The following is a 7,829-nucleotide window of genomic DNA, read 5'->3' as shown; positions in this document are numbered from 1 at the left end:
GGTTTTTTAACTTTGTTCCCACCAACCCTTTGTGCCAACAAAAAGGGGGAGGAAAACATTTGAATCAATTTGTCTAAATGGCAACCCTTGCAGCTTAATTGCTCCTAGTAGATAGAGAAGCCTGGGACCCTGTGGGACAAGCTACATATAGCAAAGTAAACAAACAGAGTAAAGTTAAGCAAGTGTCCATTGAGAGATTCAGGTCCTGCTGTCTCTTTCATGAGTAATGAACTGTTGACCACACAGACTTGGGGGGGGGGGGAGATCTTCACATCCACCATCGGTTTGCAAGCAGGCACAGCATAGGCTTATAAAGATTCATTTGGCAGGATCAGAGAATCAATTACTGTAGAGGAAAGTTTAAGAGAGAAGACCAAGCATTTTTACTCTCCTGCCCCCCACCCAAAAAAAACCTTGGTTTCCTTATGAAAAGGATCTTGCAGTCTTTGGGTTAGGAAAGACACAGGCTTTAAAATCTTCTTTTAGAGAGATTCAGTTGACTTACAGCAGAGATTCCCAAAGGCCTACTACCCTTTTTGCAGGAAAAAACATCCCCTCAGCACCTCCCTGAAAACCTGCCTTCTTTAAGTGAACAAACAGAAAGATGCAGTGACAAATTTGCATTCTTTTATGTATCTATATTTCTACAACATAGTAAAGAAAGATGATGTTGTAAATACGCAAGCTGTGATTCACTTCTCAGGCAGAAAAGGGTTCACCCAAGGATAGGAAAACCCCTTCAGCTCCACTGCAACTGCCACATCCAGGGGAGGCATTGTCGCCATCCTGCAACGGCGCCTGACCTGGCGGTAAGCGTCATTACACAACAAATGGTTTTTCAAAAATTTATTCTCTTTCCTTCTTTATGCTTCCACCCCCCCCCCTTATTTTTATTCAATGCCCCCCAGTTGCAGCCAAGGCTACTACTGCCTCTCTGGTATTGCCCACTAACACTAACTTACAGGAAGCCATGGCCACAAGGGAGAAAACAAAAGGCTGCAGGGAGCCTGCTAAGCTCCATCCTCACTGGCAACTTGAGCTCAGGTTAACTCTTTCGTGCACACGAGTGTGAGTAATTGTGTATGACAACACAATCACCCTTTCACAGTGATTGTATCAGCGTTTTCCATGGTTGTCTCACATGGGGGATCCAGGCCACTGATCTATCTGGGGTCAAGGGTTCCTGTGGTTTGTCATTTTTGGAATGCCTCCCTCTCCAAACCCTTGTAGTTTTACTGTATAGAACAGGCATGTCCAACATGTCGATCGCGATCTACTGATTGATCCTGGTCGATATTTAGACCCCGAGCAATCTCCTACACCCCCCAAAAAAAAAGTTCAACAACTCTTGCTCCCTAAAAAAAGCTCCACAACTCTGGTCCATCCTCCAATGACAATGGGTAGATCATTGCCAGTTTTTTTATACTGTGAGTAGATCGCAGTCTCTTGGAAGTTGGAGAATCACATCTTTCATCATCTTTCTGTTGGGAATTCAGGCATGTCAGAGACTGTAGTGTTTTAAGATATATGGTTTATTTTACACCTATGGTTCTCAGTGGAGGAAGAGCATTCACAGCATTACAACTCAAGAGGGGCTTGTTCCCCATGGCAGTGCAGCTTTGGACACCATTCCTGTGCCTTTGCCCCAGCCTGGCAAGATGTTTCTACCCAACATGGCTTCTGTATGGAGCTCTGGCACCTCCTTTTTCCTTCCCAAGAACCTTTGCCAAGTGCCCCCTCCTCTTTTCTAAACCCCTCTGTTTTAAAAGGGACACATTTTTCCTGTGTGACATTATGCCCCCCCCCCCGCACCTTGGCAGTCTCTCAAATCTTCTGTCTCTGTCCACTCCTCAGAGCAGGGTGGGGGAATAATAGCTTTTTACATTGTCAATAACTCTTAATGGCCCAGCACCTGGCTTTCCATTGTTTCTCAATGGCTTTGCAATTAGCTAGCCTGGCCAGGCTGGTTTGCATAAGCTAACCCAGGAATTTCTTGTTGGGCACAGTTCTGCAGCTTGTATTTTCCCTAGACTGTGAGTAGCACCAGTATTTGTTTGTTTGTTTGTTTGGTAGCAACTTAAGAGTCAGCCCTTTTAAATATTTTGAAGCTTTAGCCTTGACCTATAGGTTTGTATTTTTATACTTTATGTGACAGAAGCCTTCATGATAACTAAACGATCCTTTTGTGTTACAGTCTTTGGAAGAGACAAGCCTTGGTGGTGTAGCTCCATTAAGGCAAATATTTCAGAAGAACTACCATAATTCACCGCAATTGCGGTATATCAGTTTATAAGCTTTGGATCTCATTTAAACATCTGACATTATTTATTATATTAATACTCTGGATGATGAACAGATTTTTGTAAAGACAAAGATTAATGCTGTTTTGAAAAGGAATGAGATGTAGTTTGCATTTAGAGGCAACACTACCTAATTTGTAGTTTCTGAAACAATATGTGAACTGAAGCACAGCTGTCCTTTGAAATTTGCACTTTTGCAACACAGTTCATCAGCTGAGTAAGCCAAGCAATGTGTAAAAGTGCATAAAAATGAGTCCTGTCAGGGTGAAAGGTGGGGTATAAATAAATCAGTACTAATAATACATTACTGAGAATAACATACAGAGCTAATGAAAATTGTATAAAAAATTAGCCAAAAAAATTAGCCAAAGATTGCAAACAACAATGTATACATTAGGATAAAGTTGCACTAGAATGCTAATGAAATTTCACAAGGATTTTCTTTTTTAAACTGCAAATTGATGTTGAGAACTGAACTTAAGATTTGAAAAATTAGAATAAAATTGTCTGATTTGCCCATTACTAACAGTCGACTTGTTACACTCATTCACCCATCTGCCAAAAACAGACCAGTATATTCTAACCTCTTTTATTTTTCTTATGGTACATCAACCATAACTATGGCCCCAAATAAGTTACTACCCAGTTATATTTCAACCATTAAGGAAACAATATTTTCAACAAATCCTTTCTACATGAAGAACACCATTGCATTTTCTCCTAATATTATCCACAGCAGGGGATAGCAAAAACCTGGATGAAAGATACCCCACAGCTAATTCTGATGTGCTGCTGGTAATTGTGCCATTACTGCCTTTGGCAAGATATAATTTTCCACCACAAATTGCCAAACTGTAAACTTAGCAGGAAGAGAGTGATCATTTCATTTTGCTTGAAGAATTGAGGAATTACAACATCAGCACAAACCAATACCTCACGTTCGAGATAATCTGTAATTAAAAACAAGATCCTGAATGTTTTCTGCATTAACACTTGATGGAATAATCCTCCTAATTTCAGCTGTAGGAGAAGGCTATATTAACATTTTTAGCTTTCTTTTTGAGTGGAATGGATTGTATCAATATAAAAGTTCTAAAAACGAAAAAGTAATATAGTATGCAAAGTTGTTATAGGAGATTTCAGTCTCCAGTGTTGTCACAGTCTGCTAGATTATTAATAGCACCAGACTCACTTTGAAACCGCCATAAATATTAGGAAGCATCATTTCTGATCAAACGAGTTTGTTCTATCCAAAGTGTCAGAGTTACTGGGATTGCATGTACCTGATTGCAGAAAAAGAGGGAAGTCAGTGGACTGTATCCATTGTTTTCTTTTCATTCACAGAGGAATCTTCAATCCATCTTGTGAGGAGAAAGTGAAGGAGGGTGAGTGATTTTTGCAAATTCCCCTTTTCTTCTGCAGCCCCTTGTACCACCTCAGCCCTCCTCTGGGCAGAGGGTGTGCAGCAAAAGGAGGAACCCCCCCCCCCATTCACTGCCATTCACAGAAAGGGTTCAAAGAGCCTTCCATGAAACAACACATTTTTCTGCCCAATTTTGAGGTTTCTTGACCTAGGATTTTTAAATATAAAGGGCAGCAAGGAAAGATTGCGGAAGGAGCTGCAGCCTAAGAGACTGTAGTGTATTGTGACACTGGTTCTATAAGAGTAGTCCTACAACTCCTAGAGAGGGGCTGCCTACTTCTTGTAGGCGAGGAGAGAGTGTGGGAGCTCAGGGTGGAGAGCTTGCAGGCAGCAGGAACTCTTTTGTATCATGTGCTGAGCATGATGAAGCACATGGGCATCCATTGGAGTCATCCTTGGAGAGTCACCCACACCACTGAGGTGCTGTGTCTGCTCAACACTGCAGAGCTGCCTGGGGTGGGTGGGACTGGGGCAATGAGGAGTCTCATATTTTAAACGGCACATGCTCAGTTGTTGCTCAAGGTTGGCATGTGTGTTTGTGTACAGTATGTGTTTTGCTGGGAGTTGTAAGCCTCCACTAGCTCATAGCATTTTTGCGGTCCACAAAAACCACATTTTTTTTTGTCTTTAAGATACTAAAAGGTTTAGAGGTGTTCCATGGGGGGGGGGAGTGGGCATTGTTTTGGGAACTGCATCTAACCACCTTTATCTCCTGCAACTGGAGGTTCCAGGACAGGATCCCAGCCACATAAGTAACAGAAGTGGGCAACCATGGTGTAAAATGTAACCGCTGCAAATGTTTCTTGACTCCTGACACTCTTTGTGTGCATTTACTGCACCTGTGTTCAGCCATTCATCTGAGCAAGCAGAGTCTTAAAACATGGCTGGAGGCAGACAGACAAGCCTCCCTGCCAACATTCCTGGGTGTGTGGGCTCCTTCTTACACCTTAGCACAGTTTGTTCTTGGTCTGCAAAAAAATTGTATGTTTTGTTGAAGGATTGCATAATAAAACATTGAAGTGCTATGTAGTTTTTGTTGTTGCTGCTGTTGCCATTTATTATCTGCATTGTTTTTCTCATCAGTTTCCACTGGATGTGACACGTCCATCCCCATCCAAAACCACCTGCGACTATTTGTGAACTACTAAGTATATTTGATTCATGCCAATGCCAAATGGTACAATCTTTTGTAAAACTGTAATAAGTATGCCGATGAGGAAATAGAAAGAATAATACACCTTTTATTGGCCTCTTTGGTGGTTGGGGAGTCCTGTGAAATCTGACACATTCATGTATGTCAGCAAGATATTGCCTTAATTAAAGGTTTCACAGTAATTTATTCAAACCACTGTTCTACTCCTTATGCTTTGTTAGGGACATACAGCCTTTATCCTGAGAACTTAAATATAATACTGATAATACTGAGGAAATGGACACAGAGAAATATATTTATTGCCCAGATTTGAAATGCCTCTCTTGAATTCAGGAAAATATCTGAAGATCTTAGTAGGAAATGTGTATGCAGAAGAGAGGAAATAGTTTCCCCCTTTGCCAGCATCCATACCAGCATGGCAGGCATTTCAGTGAGAGGTACATCTAACTATACTAAAATATGAGATTGGCCAGTGATTTAGAATTTATTGTAAGACTTGAAGCAACTTGTTATTTTTATTCTTGGCTGAGTTAATTAAAAAATTGTGACTGATTTATGTTTCAATTTGCAAAACTCTTTAACTTGCATCTCTGATTCCCCCCCCCCCATTACTGCTAGATCACTAACACATTTAAAGGCAGAAGTTGCCATTTTAATACTTATTAAAATACTTAAATATTTTAATAATAACACTGCTGGGTGATTTTGAAAATCTCTATCATGGTGTTCACACTTGTAAGACAAATATTCGGCCTTCTTGGCTTATTAAGGCTGTGACTTATTTATACTTCCAAAAACTATAGTGAAGATGCCAAATGCACCTTTGTAGGGAGATAATGCCATAACTGCCAGAGAGAATGTCCTCTCCTGGATACCTGTCTCCTTAAACTTCTGAGGGTGATGGAACTACCAAGAGGGGGCCCCTCTGCTGATTTTTAAATGGGGATCCAGTGCGGAGTGGGGATCCTAGAAATTATGGCTAATTAGTTTAACATGTCCTGGGAATACTAGTGGGAAGTACTGTTAAAGGTAAAATAACCAAACAAAGAACAAGCCTTGCTGAAGCAGAGCCAGCATGGCTTTTGCAAAGGGAAGTCCTGGCTCACCAAGATTCACCCAAGGGGAAAGCAGTGGGGCAAGAGGAAGTGTGGACGAGCCCATAGAGAGGGGCAAGGAGGACCTGCATTTAGCCCCCATCCCTAGTATAGAGCAATGTACTGGCTGTCAAAATGCAGAGGTGTGGGGTTTCTTTTTTTAATGGAATAAACTTGAAGATAACAACTGATTTAAGAGATATGACACAGTGGCAAAAAATATTCAGAAATTTATTTGTCAATTGAAACGACCAAGGCTTGCAAAGAACCCAAAGTAAAACCAATTAGAAGGGGATGAGGACACTCCCAAACCCCGAAATATATTCCAGCAAACCACAGCAACCAAGAATTGTCCTGTTATAGTTAGAGGGAGCTTCAGAAAAGCTACAGGTAAGCATCAAAGCAAAAAGGGAAACATTTGCAGTTAATAGAACAAGCCACATTTGTGTGCTGTATGGGCAGGAGCAGGAGACCTGAAAACCCTTCTTATACACCATGTTAAAAAAGGGGGTGGGGGTGGGAATGAATTGTAGGAAAATTATTATGAAAAAATCCGTGTTCCCATTCCTCTCGCATCCAAATTTATCTCATGTTCCTAAAGAAGAGAACTATATAAGATGGAAAACAAAAATGATGTAGAATGAGTTACTTCTTTGAAAATACAGAAAAACTATGTGATGGATTGGGCTGTAGGAAAGTCACCCCTAGTAGGAAAGCTACCTGTTATAAGGCCTCTCCAGCACAGCCACTTATAGCAGATATGGGAGGAATCAGGACAACCCTCTGCATTAGGCTACCAGAATCACATATTGGTTCTGAGCATGGAAGCTGTAATATGTCCCTATATGGGCAGAGAATATTTTGGGGGGGGTACACTGCGCATGCACTGATGGAGTGACGCCACCCCCACCAGAACAAAGTGGGCCAGTGCTGAGCTGCCCGCCCATCCCTGCAGGGGGTAGTTTTACCAGCCCTTGAGCGGAGAGGAGCACTGGACCGGCCATGTTGGGGCTACCTACATGGGGGCACCTGGTTTACTCCTCCTTAAAAATTGTGTGCCCAGGGCCATGGCCCCCTGCCCCCCCCACTACGCCCCTAGTGGAAGTGTGGATGAGCCCTACGTCCAACGATAGAATTGGGATGTTAGGTGATTAATTATCTGCTTTTTGATAGATCAAGGCTACGTTCCTATGTCCATTTACTCCTATTGAACCTAGGAGGACATCATTTTATGCTAACCTTAACAGTTTTATTCTAAACTTATCCAAATCCAGTAAATGAATTTTTTCTGTGGCTTTTCTTCTGACTCTATGCTCAAATTTATCACTTCATTTTTGGGAATCTCATAAGGCTGGTTTTTTAAAGTCTAGTTTATATGCTTGTCTGCTAAGTCCTATCAAGAATAAAAGAATGGCAAATTATTAAATTTGAAATTATGTCTGGTATGAAGCATATCCTTTCTTAATTCTGACTGCATAGCAGCAGCAATTGGAAATGAAACAGCTTAAACATGGAACAAATGGCACATACAAGTCAAGTCAAAAGTAGGTGACCAGAATATTTGCCTTTGGTGCAATTTGATGTCTAATGTAAACTCCACAATAATATATTTCAATATATTTGTGTTCAACAGTGTCTGGTAGATGGCCTACAGCAGGGGTGACCAACTCCCAAGAGACTGCGATCTACTCACAGTTAAAAACTGGCAGTGACCTGCCCCCTTTTTGGTGGGGGGTTCAGGTCAAAGTTGTTGAGCTTTTTTAAGGGAGGAGGAAAGGGGTGCATGTTGACTTTTTTAGGGGACCAAAGGTGTTGAGCTTCTTTGGGGGGAGCCACTTATCTACCAGTGATCTACCACA

General features: G+C 41.5%; 1 long non-coding RNA gene across 1 annotated transcript; it reads left to right on the top strand.

Annotated features, from left to right (window-relative positions):
• Nucleotides 1-3,640: 3,640 nt before the first annotated feature.
• On the top strand, nucleotides 3,641-5,433 carry LOC309532807. The gene is made up of 2 exons (XR_014220030.1): nucleotides 3,641-3,685; nucleotides 4,807-5,433. It is a non-coding gene; the product is annotated as an uncharacterized lncRNA (long non-coding RNA).
• Nucleotides 5,434-7,829: the final 2,396 nt, after the last annotated feature.

Source organism: Podarcis vaucheri (genome assembly GCF_965113315.1).
Source record: "Podarcis vaucheri genome assembly, chromosome: 5".
Classification (NCBI taxonomy): Eukaryota; Metazoa; Chordata; class Lepidosauria; order Squamata; family Lacertidae; genus Podarcis; species Podarcis vaucheri.
The sequence above is the reverse complement of the archived record's forward strand: the minus strand, read 5'-3'. Positions and strand labels throughout refer to the sequence as shown.